Source organism: Sceloporus undulatus, chromosome 2, assembly GCF_019175285.1.
Source record: "Sceloporus undulatus isolate JIND9_A2432 ecotype Alabama chromosome 2, SceUnd_v1.1, whole genome shotgun sequence".
In the NCBI taxonomy this organism is placed as follows: domain Eukaryota; kingdom Metazoa; phylum Chordata; class Lepidosauria; order Squamata; family Phrynosomatidae; genus Sceloporus; species Sceloporus undulatus.
The window spans coordinates 34482609-34495896 of NC_056523.1; the positions used below are offsets into that span (position 1 = coordinate 34482609).

Here is a 13288-nt window from a genome sequence, read left to right on the forward strand (position 1 = left end):
CTTTATTTATACCCCGCCTTTCCACAATGTGATCAAGGCGGCTTACAGGTAAAAGACAATAAATTACAAGTTAAAATATTACATATAAAAATTAAAACATCAATAGAGGAGTAGGGACGGGAAACAAACAATCAAAATATCAGGGCAAGAATAGAACAACAACTTTAAGATAGTTGGGGCAAAAAACAAATTACTAAGGTGGGAATGCCAGCCGAAATAAGTGAGTTTTTAGATCTTTTTTAAAAGAAAGTAACGATGCAGAGGAACGAAGCTGTGCAGGAAGCTTGTTCCACAAAGTGGGGGCAAAGATAGTAAAGGCCCTCTGTGAGGTCGTTACAAAGCGAGACTTAGGGACCTCCAACAGGTTGGCCCCAGATGTTCTGAGTGTGCGGGGAGGACTGTATGGGGAGAGGCGGTCCTCCAAGTACCCTGGACCCAAGCCATTTAGGGCTTTATAGGTCAACACCAACACCTTGTATTGAGCTCGGAAGCGAATAGGCAGCCAGTGGAGATCTTTTAATATAGGTGTTATATGGTCTGCCCTGAATCTACCAGTGACCAATCTGGCTGCCATGTTTTGAACCAGTTGTAGCTTCCGAGTGTGGTACAAGGGTTGCCCCATGTAGAGCGCATTGCAGAAATCCAATCGAGAGGTTACCAAAGCATGTACAACAGTTTCAAGGTCCCCCCGGCTGAGGTAGGGACGCAGCTGGCGTATCAGCCGAAGCTGATAACAAGCACTCCTGACCGTCGCATCCACCTGAGAAGTCAGCTGGAGCGACGAGTCAAGGAGCACTCCCAGACTGCGCACCGAGTCCTTCAAGGGGAGCGTGACCCCATTCAGGACCGGATGACAAATCTCACCACCCGGAGCAGGGGAACCTATCACCAGTACTTCCGTTTTCCCTGGATTCACACTGAGTTTGTTTTCCCTCATCCAGCCCATTACTGACGCCAGACAGGCATCTAGAGGAGAGATACCAGCCTTAGTTACTGCATCAGTCGGAGATACAGAGAAAACTATTTGGGTGTCATCAGCGTACTGATAACACCGCGCCCCGTATCTCCGGATGATCTCACCCAGCGGTTTCATGTAGATGTTAAATAGCATAGGAGACAAAATCGCTCCTTGAGGGACACCAGATGTAAGGGCCCTCTTGTCGGAGCGACAGTCTCCCAGCTCCACCATCTGGAATCTGCCCGAGAGGTAGGACCGGAACCACTGCAAAGCAGTGCCCCCCGATACCCAGCTCCCCCAGGCGTTCCAGAAGGATACCATGGTCAATGGTATCGAAAGCCGCTGAGATGTCCAGAAGCACCAACAGGGACACGCTTCCCCTGTCCATGCTCAGACGGAGGTCATCAACTAAGGCGACCATGGCAGTCTCAACTCCATAGCCCGCCCGGAAGCCAGTTTGAAATGGGTCTAGAAAATCGGTGTCATCCAGGATCGATTGAAGCTGGAAAGCGACTGCTCTCTCGATCACCTTCCCCAAAAAAGGTAGCAGCGAGATGGGCCGATAGTTATTATAAAGCAGGGGGTCTAGGGAGGGCTTTTTGAGCAGGGGTTTAACCACTGCTACTTTCAATTTTGATGGAAACTGGCCCTCACCTAGAGATGTGTTAACAATGCGGTGTAACAGAGTAGACACCGCATTTCCTCCCTGAGCTGCCAACCATGAGGGGCAGGGATCAAGAGAGCACGTCGTCTTCCTAACGCTTCGAAGAATCCTGTCCACTTCATCAGTACTAACAAACTCAAAGTGATCCAGTACAACAGGGGCCACGGACGCTTCGGAGACCTCTCCTATAGGATCTGCATGAATGCTGGCATCGAGATCAGCCCTTATCCGAGAGATTTTATCCGCAAAGAAGTTGTTAAAATCGTCACAGCAGGCTTTAGATGGTTCCAAAATAGGGCTCAGGGAGGGAGGGAGCTGAGTTAGCTCCCTCACAACCCTGAACAGCTCTGCTGGACGCGACTCTGCGGACGCAATACGTGCAGCATAGAACGAGTTCTTCGCTGCACCTATTGCCACTCCGTACGCCTTCAAATGAGAGCGAAGGAGTGTCCTGTCGGATAAGCGCTGATGTCTTCGCCAGTTGCGCTCTAGTCGTTGCGCAGCCCGCTTCCTTTCCCTGAGATCTTCCGTATACCAGGGTTGTTTATTGGAAGCAGGCCGGAAAGGACACTTGGGAGCGATGCTGTATATAAAATATGTGCATGTTTGTTTACATTTAGAGACCCGTGACTGTAATTGCTGCAATTTAAATACAAATGTAATACATAGGTGCGTTACAGACAGCCCGTTTGGGGCGGCCTGTTCCCACCCCTTTCCCCGCCTGATCAGGGCCTCAGCTGCCACAATGGCAGGCTCTGAGGCCCTGATCTGCCGCTTTCCAGGCTGCGGGGAAGCAGCAAAAGGCTGCTTCCCTGCGGCCTGGAAAGGGGTGTCCTTGGGGCTCCCCCAACGGCGGCGGGGAGGAGGAGAAAGGGGCCGCTTGGCCCCTTTCTGCTTTGCATCACTGGCACAACTGTCTAAAGGCTGCACTAGCGATGCAAATCCTAGAAGGAGCTCCGTTTCGGAGCTCGTTCCTACGCCACAAAAAGGGCACCCCACGCGCCCTCGTGTGGTGCGAGGACGTCACTTCTGCGCCGCTTCGTTTGGAGGTGGCGCGGTCGTGACGTCCCAATGGCGGCGCCTGTGTGTATAGGGCACTGCCATTTTGTACGTACCAGGTACGTACTAGGGTTAGGGCGTCCGTAAGGAATTTTGCAGTTCCTAGCTGTCTTTAAATGTCTGTAGGGATGTGATGCAGAAGATGAAGGAAGTTTGTTCCCAGCTGCTCCAAGGACTAGAACAAAAACCAATGGATTGAAATCACAAGAAAAGAGATTCTTCCTAAAAAGCAGGGATAACTTCCAGATAGTAAGAGCCATTCAACAGTGGAATAGACTGTCTTGCAAGGTAGTGGAATTTCCTTCTTTGGAGGTCTTTATTTAAATTCCACTATCTTGCAAGATGGTTGGATCCCCATCTCTCAGGAGTGCTTTAGCTGTGTATTTGTGCATAGCTAGGTTGGTCTAGATGTTCCTTAGACTCTCTTCCAACTCTAAAATTCTATCATTACATGATACTCCACTAAAATAAATAAAAATTAGTTCTGAGTACATGTATATGTCTCATTGCCTTGAGAAGTAATAGTCTCAGCATCAGTATCATGGTGTCCAGCCATGAGAGGGAAGGGGGACCCAGCGCTCTCCTCCCGCCTCCTTCCCAATTTCCAATGAGGGCCAGCTGGAGGAACTCAACCCTCCTTAGAGTTTGTTTAAATTATTTAATTTATCTCAATCTGTAAGGAATGTTTATTGTTAGTTTTCTTTTTACTTTTTTGCTTTATTAATTGCTATGTATTTGCTTAATTTTTTGCTGCTGTTAATTTGCTATATATTTTTGGTTTTGCTATTTACTGCTATTGTTAATTGTTATCTTATTTTATTGCTATTGTTTAATATACTTCTATGTTACATCTGGTTTTTTTTAATTTCATGTTTATTGTTATTGCTTTGTATAATCGCGCGGATTCCCAGTGATTGGGCGGCATATAAATTATTATTATTACTATTATTATTACTATTATTATTATTATTAATTATACTTGTTAATTTGTCATGAGTGTCAGGACTTCCATTACCTCATAGCCTAAGCCTCTTGCAAAGTGTTGAGGAATTATGTGTCTATCATGGGGTGGAAACCCAACCCACCCTGTTCCAAAGCCCTACTCATCAATTTAAGTCTTCACAACAGGAAAGAGGAAAGCTGATTACTAGAAGAAAGAAAAGGTAGCAGAGAAGGCAGTACTTATTAGAGTGATAGAATCCTAGAGTTGGAAGAGACCACAAGGGCCATCTAGTCCAACCCCCTGCCATGCAGGAACTCTCAGTCAAAGCATACCCGACGGCAATCCAACCTCTGTTTAAAGACCTCTAAGGAGGGAGCTCTTTAAAATTATAGGAATACCAGGGAATGAAAGAGGCAGAGAAGACTCTGGATGGTTGATAACTCTGTTTCTCTCTGTCATCACCAACTGTGGTCTGAAGAGGAAAGGGAAGGGGCAAGCAGATATTTGGAGGACCTCAGGGAGTCCTTGGCTTGGTTTCTAAATAAGGCACAAATTTGGACAGGGCAGGAGTAGGGAAAAAATAAATGGAAGCTTTTGATGCTGGAGCCAAGAGTGTAAAAACAAGGCTTGCCTGCTCAACTGCTTCTTTTTCTACTCCTCACTTAGGTCCAAAACACACTGCAGAAATAATCCAGTTCGAGATTGCTTTAACTGCCCTGGCTCAGTGCTAAGGAATTCTGGGAACTGTACTTTTGTGAGACATTTATCCTTCTCTGTCTCATACCACAATCAACTACACTTCCCAAGAGTCCCTAGCACTGATCAAAAGCAGTTAAAGCCACCTCTAACTGGATTATTTTTGCAGTGTGTTTTAGACCCAACTTGAGATCAGGAACTCCCTGATCTCAGCTCTCTTCTGAAGAAAAGTCTCCCTTTCTGCAATTAAGATTTCTTACATCAGTGGTACAGCAATAGGGGGAACCACTTTAGCTGTGCTAACAAACACAGCTTGCCACCTAGCTTTTGCTGATGCCATTGGCTTGAGCAAGGTGTGTTGAAAGAAGCCTACAACTACCAGCATCTGTGAGAATGAGAAAACCTGAAGGGCAAGTGAAAGCAGTGGAAGAAAGTAGGAAACAAAAGGAAGAGTGGTAGAAATGGAGCTCATACTTCCATTTCTGCCAATTGAACCATACCTCACTTTGTTTCATTGTAACACTGGATCCATTGGGGAAATGGCTATCTCGTCCTGTTGAAAGCACACCATTTTTTGACTTTTGAACAAGTTTGTTTTGTGAACAAATCCATGTAAAAATTGTGCAGAAAAGAGCAAGTCTTTCAGGTAGCAATGTATTATTATGAGCCCTGTCAAAATGGCATCAGGACAGCTGAAGGTTAAATTGCCCAGGGGCAAGTAAAGTAGAGAAGATAAACAGCCATAGGAAAAGCTTGTGCATTTCGATGAGGTGGTAGGATGTTTCTTGGCTCATGACTTTGCGGGACATATGTACATTAAAGCTGCTGGGATTTCCCTTCTACATCATTTCTCCAACTAAGTGCCTATTTGAAAATGCTGGGCTTTTAAATAACTTAACTCCACTCACAGACTCAAGAAATATACATAATGAAAGGTCACTTGAAAGTTCTTGTATATATTTCGAAAAACCCCTCCCTAAATTTCTTTCTTTTTCAGAAAACGTTTGGAAAAAATGGCTTCAACATTACCATAAACATTACACCTCTACAACTTTATTTTTACCTTTAATGTTTTGTTTTAAATGATTTTATGTTTTTGAAAATCCATGAATTTTAAGATAATCACTCAGGTTTTTAGATCTAACTTATCGTAACCTGAGCCCAAGCTGGAAAAAAGACAGGATATCAACAAGCAAACAAACAATGGCCATCATTACACTGGAGGGTATTTGCTTTCCAAGTCCAGCAGTCTAGGACAGTGATTCCCAAACTCTGGACTTCCAGGTATTTTGGACTCTGGCTTCCAGAATCCCAGACCACTGGCCAAGATGACTGAGGCCTCTGGAAGCTGAAGTTCAAAACATCTGGAGGACCAGAGTTTGGGAATCCCTGGTCTAGGAGGTGAGGTGATAGAATGAAAGGTTTCTTTTTGGAGTGTGAGAAGGACAGTCATTGCCAGAGGGTAGGACTCAGGTACACCAAATATTGATGCAACCTTGGCCCCTGAAGAATGTGACAGCACCTATAATAAACACTTCAGAACTAGTAAATCATACCTGGGAGGCTGAACAGATCAGAAAGACACAGTGGAGATCTTACTATTTGGACTACAACTCTCAGGAAGCAACTTCTCTGAGCTCTGGTTCCATCTTCACTCTCCTATTTTATGTCACACACGACAATTCTACGGCAAGCCACAGTGTGCTATTTTGTCTGAATAAGAAAATTATGTTTTGTGCTTACTCCATAAACCATAATCAACCTGTGTTTTATGATCCTGATATGCAGGGCAACTACAAATACAGTTGGCTGGCTCAGACAAAGCAATAAAATTTCTAGAAGTTTTTTTGGGGGGAAGAGGGACAGGAAAAATACTTAGTTTCACATTATACCCATATTTAGCACTAATGTTTCATACATAACATATAAAATTGTACCATTTGACACCTTTCTGAAATTTAAATATATAAAGGCCTTAATTTTCTGCAAACAAAAGTGACTACTCACTATGCCAGGGCCCTTTCACACACCTCAATTATAGCACTATTATTCCCTTTTAACTACCATGGCAACATCCCACGGAACTGTAGGATTTGCAGTTTAGGGAGGGGTACTTAGAATTCTCACCCAGAGAGCTTTAGTCCCTCACCAGTATTCCATAAGATGTTGCCACTGCTGTTAAAGTGAAACCTTAAAGCTAGAATGTCAGATTATGAAAGGTCTCATATAGAGAAAGTTGCCCACTGCTGCACTCAATGCTACCTAAGCATACAGATCTTAGTTTTCCACTATCTGAGAAGCAGGAGGAAAATGAAAACAGAAAATACAAAATTCATAATAGAATCATAGAATCGTAGAGTTGGAAGGGCCATCCAGTCCAACCCCTGCCATGCAGGAACTCTCAATCAAAGCATCCCTGACAGATGGCCATCCAGTCTCTGTTTAAAGATCTCCAAGGAAGGAGACTCCATTAAACTCTGAGGGAGTATGTTCCACTGTCGAACAGCCCTTACTTTAATAAACAAAACAAAGTTTATTATTTGGACAGAAACAGTCACAGTTCTAAGGACTAGGTAGCAACATATTTGGATAGAAAATTTAACTCAGTTTATGCTAATGTGTTTTGGAATTATATTGATTAATGTATAGAAGTTCAGTAAATAGCATATACAATATATGAAAGGATACAAGTTATTCTATCAGTCACAGTGTTTTCTAGGTGTATGTGTATGTGCCTTCAAGTTGCCTCTCACTTTATGGATTTCTTAGGGTTTTCTTTGGCAAGTAATACTCAGAGGTGGTTTTGCCAGTTCCTTCCTCTGAAATTTAGCCTACAGCACCTAGTAGTCATTGGTGGTTGCCCATCCAAGTACAAACAATGGCTGACCCTAATTAGTTTCCAAGATCACACAAGATGATGGAGATAGGTACGGAGTGCACAAGGTCATGTAGTGTGCTGGCTCATGCCATGGAATTTCAGGCAAATTCCACAGGAAACATAAAGTCTATATGCCCCAGGCTAAGGATCCTTTGTGCCAGGATCATTTTGGAATTACAGGATTGGCAACCAAACAGGCTGATCCTAGAGGGTGAACTGTACAGGATGATGTGAGGCCGGGGAGGGGGGGGAACACCACACAGAGCTTTTGACCCATGTATGCAGGCGCTATTATTCATCTCAAACCAAGAACAGATGGCAGGAATCAAGATCAGATGCCTGGTCAAATAAAGTCAATGATTTGGTGTTGCATCTAAATTATGCTACACCTTCATGTTGATTTGAAATGTAAAATGAAAATTTTGAGGGCCTTTACATGGTGACATCAGATCTTTACAGTAGGTATACAGAAATAGTGTTCTCTCTTGTTCCCCTGCAGTATTGTCATCCTGGTTATCCCTTGAAATCATGAAGTAATTAAAAAGTAAAATATGAATCTAAAAAAAAACCCCTAAACTTTCTTGAAATAGACATTTTTTAGCAAATTAATCCAAGTTCCATTGCATTTTTTGGTAAGTGTCAACCATTCTACTGAAATTTCTGTGTTTTCCTCTAGTGAAACCAGAAAACAGTGGCCCTGTCTTCTGAGATATAATTGCACTGAAAACTATTCTGAAGCAGAGAGCAGACTACCTGATTTTATTGCACCAAGGGGACCCAACTAAGCTTGACCTTGTGAATAAGGCAAACAAGGACTGGGAGAAGACAAGGGAACTTTGTCTTAATAGGCTTTCTTTGCTAGGGGGAAAACATTCCTTATGACCAGCTGCAATGCTATTGTTTGCATCAGACTGGGCTACTCTGGGAAACCCAATAATGACTCAAACACAGAGCATAAACAACACTTCTGACCTTTTGAGGCACACACTCTACTGGGGCCGTGTGGTCTGCAAACACAGCCATTCCCTTGAGCCTTGGTACCATGGTAAGGAAATAAAATAATCGCCTCTCATTTTTACAGCTTCATTCTGTTTAAAGGAGCCCAACCCAGAAATGCAGCGGGGGTTTTTTTCGTTTTGTTTTTTTTAAAAAAAGAAAAACAGAATAATTCAGGGCTGGATCCTTGCTGTGAACTACTTGAGCTGTGGGATGAGGGTCCTCCTGTGCTTGAACTTTGAGGATCCTATTGGCACAAGAGGGCTAAAGTTGAAGAGACTAGTAATAGTAGCTTGCCCTTGGTATCGTATTTTTTGAATTCGGTATAGAGTTGTGAAAGTTGGACAATGAAAAATGCAAGATCAGCTCCTTCAAAATGTGGTGCAGGAAGAGTGTTCTGTAGATATGATGAACCACCAAAAAGACAAATAAATGAGTGTTTTTACAAAATGACATAAACTGAGGCAATCGTACTTTGGACAAAAAGAGACAACATGACTCATTAGAAAATAATGCTTAGTAAAATGGAAGGCAACAGGAAAAGAGGAAGAGTGTGTTACCGGTGGATTGATTCAATAAAAGGAAGCCACAGTTTGCAAGACCTTAACAGGGCTATTAATTACAGGATGTCTTGGATGCATCTCATTCATAGGGTCTGCATAAGACAAAGCTGGCTTGACAGGAGGGTAAGAACAACAACAACAAAGTGCAAAGTATTAAGAAGCATCCCGATTTCATTCTAGTCAGCTTATCATAGCGCACACAGCACTTAACAGTTTTGAGAAACCCCTCTCTGCCTGCATTTGCACCACACACACATTCAGGTGTGGAACAGAGCCACAATCAACCCTTAAACTGGTGAACCTGTCCCCAAAAGCCAACAGAGAGATCTATATGACAGCACTTCAAAGAAACTGTTTACACCCGCAGCTGAAGAGCTACAGTCTAATTTTTTTTATTACAATCAGTTCCTAAATCACATTATTCCTTTCAGCTAAATGCTCCTTCTCCCCTCACCATCAATATTTACACATTACAAAATGCATTTTATAGCCCCTTATAATATCATCTGCGAACAATTTAGTTCCAGTGCATGTTATAGGGTCCTTCATAATGAGCAATTAAAGATGATGACTACATCAATTAAGGAATTTATGAATGTGGATTTAATTCTGAATTGTTCCCAAGCTTCTCTCAGTCTGCAAAAAAAGAAAGAAAGAGAAAGAGAGAGACCCATCCCGTATTCCCTCTTTCTGTCTCTTGTATTTAAGATATGCTTATATGTCACCTTTACGACTGAAGTAAATAAGCACATTTTAAAAGTGAAATAGAATGAGGGTTATTTAAACGGAGCCGATGAATAGATGCTGAATATTATGTAAATGAATTACACATTCTGTTCTAGACTGTCAGGCCTAAGGAGTTTAAAGAAACACTGAATCAGAACACAGAAAAAAAATACATCATATTTCTGAAGATCAGGTAAATTTTAAAACCATCAAAGCAAAAAAGGGATGAAGTTAAAGGCAAATTATACTTACCAAATTCTGAACATAACTTGCCGTCCACAAGAGTTTGCCCTTTTAATGGGCTAAACAAATGTGAACTGTAATGGATATTTAGCTATAATTCCCTAAAGGCCCAATTATCCCTATTTCTGATTTCCTTTTTTGTTTAAACTGGGCCAGCTTTTTTAATTGGCCTGTGGCCCTAATTTTTATGAGCACCATGAGCAAATCCCACTGAATGCTGAAAAGAATGAAAAGAATGCCCATGGGTAACCATGACTGAGCTCATAACTACTGTGTCTTATCTTTTTGGTCATGTAATCATAACATGCCAGCAATCATGTCATCATTGCAAATAAAACACATTTTATAAAGGAAATACAGCAGCTGTCCTCAAACCTTTTACCCTCTCAACCTCCCTTTACACCTATTTAACATGTCGTACCCAGCCTCAAGCCTTGAGGAGAGTCAGGAAAGAAATAAAAAATATTATGACATATGGACATCACACTCTCCACTCAGCGCAGTATGTGAACAAAATGCTTTGTTTATTTGCCATGTGTATATTCATTTATACTCATATTTTATGTATGTTCATATTTGAACATTTTATAAGGAAATAACATCATTCAAATTAGAACAGTTTTATTTAATTAATATTTAATATTTAACTCAATGCATGTACAAATTTCACACATTAAAAACTTTTTGAAGAGAAGGAGGTGGAGAATGGATCAGGGACTTCATGTCTCGCACACACACCCCTTGACCAATTCTCACTGCTCCCCCGGGGTTCCTCCCCACCATTTGGAAACTACTGAAATACTGGATGACACTGGAGCAGAGTTCACCATCTATCTCTTTTCTTGCATTGCTGTGACATGGTTTTGGGTTCCTATGTGTCTGTTGATACAGTGAGTCCAAAATTGTTAATGTGCAGCCAAATTCTCAAGGTTTCTCATTTCCTTTCCACAAATACTTTGCACAAAACTGTTCACGAAATGGTTTAAACACAACAGCCATATAGATAATGTATTACATTACCACAGTAACTTGTGCTATGCAGCACTGCATTCTGGATTTCATTTGACTTAATTTTCCAAAGGACACCTTTTTCCCACCAAATTTTATTCACATTGACGAAGGAAGCCCTCAAACTCAATTGCCAGCACAACCAGCACTGCCAAAACCAAAACACCAGAATAGATATCCAAGTGCATTTTGCAAAACTTGCAACCAGCACTGTGGTCTCTTCATATAGTAGGATCTCCTTGATGGTGGCAGCTCACCTGTGGAATCCTCCTTTCAATAGAAATGTGGCTGGAGAAACGTCAGGAAGAAACTTTTCTGGAACATGGCCACATAGCCCAAAAAACCCACAAAAAACAATAGAAATGTGGCTGTCTACCATACTGTTGCCAATTTCAAACACATTTGAAATTTGGAATATAAACAACTGCTCTATTTGGTTTTCTGTTCATTGTGCAGATAATTTTATTGTATTTTACTACATATTTGTAAATTTAGAGCTATGATTTTGTGTTTCATGTACATTACTAGCCACTCTAAGGTATTCTGATATACATATAATAATACATTTAAATATTAATCAAATATAATTCAGAGGGGGCTTGCCTTTGACTTCCTCTAAGGGGAAGAGAGTGTGACTTGCCCAAGGCTACCCATTGCATTTCCATGGCTGAACAGGGATTTAAACCCTGGTCTCCAGTCATTGTCCAACACTCAAACCACTACACCACACTTGGCCCTGGGCCAGAAAGCAGGACCAGAAAACACTGCCATTGCTCACTCCTGTTTTAATTGGAGCAACTGAACCTGAGAGTTTCTGCATACAAATCATGTTTTTGTCGCTGTGCTCTGGGCCCTCCCTAGCTCTATATCAGATCTGGTATCCTGATCACCAATAGTAACCCAAAGCCCTATGGCTGAGCTTAGAGACCCATCCAATATTTTAAAAGGAATTTCTTTAACCAGGTTCAAAACGGAATTGAAGACCATCCTGTTCAGGGAAGCGTTCCCAGGCATTGCATAACTGTCACTTGCTATTTGATGTTCTTTTGTTGCCTGTTTTATTGAATCATTTCCTGTAATGCCATGTACTTTATATGTATTATGCTACTAGAGAGGTTCCTTCCCCACCACCATTCCCTTCTCCTTTTGTGTCGTGTCTTGTTAGATTGTAAGCCTGAGGGCTTATTATTATTATTAACCTTTATTTATAAAGTGCTGTAAATTTACACAACGCTGTACATACAGTCTTTTTAATTAGACGGTTCCCTGCCCTCAGGCTTACAATCTAAAAAGACACCACACAAAAGGAGAAGGGAGTAGTGGTGGGGAAGGGGATGAGGTCCAGCAGTTCTTCTCTACATCCAAGGCCTGGACCAAGGCAGATGGGCTGGAGGGAGGGCTTGGCTTCATAATGGATGGTTAATCTTCATCCAGGGAGGCAAGCAAGAATTATGCAAGGCCTGGGAACGCTTCTCTGAACAGGATGGTCTTCAACTCCATTTTGAAGCTGGTTAAAGAAGTGATGGCTCTTGTTTGCAGGGGAAGAAGGTTCCAGGAGTGAGGGGCAGTGAGTGAAAAGGGGCGAATCTGAGATGGGGCAGAAGAAATCCTGGGCTGGGACAGCAGACCTTGACTACCAAAACGGAGGGCCCGAGTGGGAAAGTAAGGAGAAAAAAGGTCTGATAAGTAAGAAGGGGCCAGCCCATGGAGGGCTTTAAACGTCAACAGCAGGAGCTTATACTGAATGCGGAAAGGGAGGGGGAGCCAGTGAAGGGATGCCAGCAAAGGAGAGATATGGTCAGAGCGGTGGGCGGATGTGATAATGCGTGCAGCTGAATGCTGGACAGAAATTAAAGGACGGAGGTGAGAAAGAGGAAGCCCTGCCAGAAGGAGGTTACGGTAATCAAGTCGTGAGATTAAGGCATGGACCAGGATCTTGGCAGTAGAGTCGGAGAGAAATGGTCGGATTTTGGCGATATTGTACAAAAGGAATCTACAAGCCTTGGCTGTGGTCTGGATCTGAGGGATACATGACAGAGAAGAATCAAAGATAAAACCAAGACTGCGGGCTTGCTGGACTGGTTGAATAGAAGTGTTGTTCACAAAGACAGAAAAGGAGTGTTGAAGGGCAGACTTAGGAGGAAAGACAAGAAGCTCTGTCTTGGACATGTTGAGCTTCAAACGCCGATGATGCATCCACTGCGAGACAGCTGTGAGACAAGACGAAACTTGCTGTTCAAGCCTTGGAGAAAGGTCAGAGGTGGAAAGATATAACATAAGACTTTCCAGTCATTGGTGGTGCATTCAACTCTGGGTCAAACAATTAGCTTCCAAAAAAAATTAACAGAATGACTGTATTTCCATACAATATATTATGTTAGCGGAAATTCTTTAATAAAGGTAAACTTGACTTTGAGAGTTTAGTGTAGCAAGGAGGCCCTCTTGTGGCCTTACAAAAGATATTTCCCAGTACAGCCACAGAGCTTCAGTTGCAATATTTCTCTCACTTGTGCACTTCATTATCATTTCAGGCTGAGTTTTTAAAGTAATCAGA

The 13288-nt window shown here is 42.4% G+C and overlaps 1 protein-coding gene across 2 annotated transcripts in view; it reads right to left on the minus strand.

The window, feature by feature from the left end:
* TAFA4 (TAFA chemokine like family member 4) overlaps positions 1-13288 on the minus strand; it is a 167429-nt gene that overhangs the window by 109110 nt on the left and 45031 nt on the right. Inside the window, exon 1 of one of the 2 annotated variants that reach the window (XM_042453300.1) lies at positions 9736-9746. The exons of the other annotated variant lie outside the window; for it this stretch is intronic. The gene's annotated coding sequence lies outside the window, so the exon portion shown is untranslated. Of the gene's footprint in view, positions 1-9735; positions 9747-13288 lie in introns of those variants that run through there. 2 annotated transcript variants of the gene reach the window in all.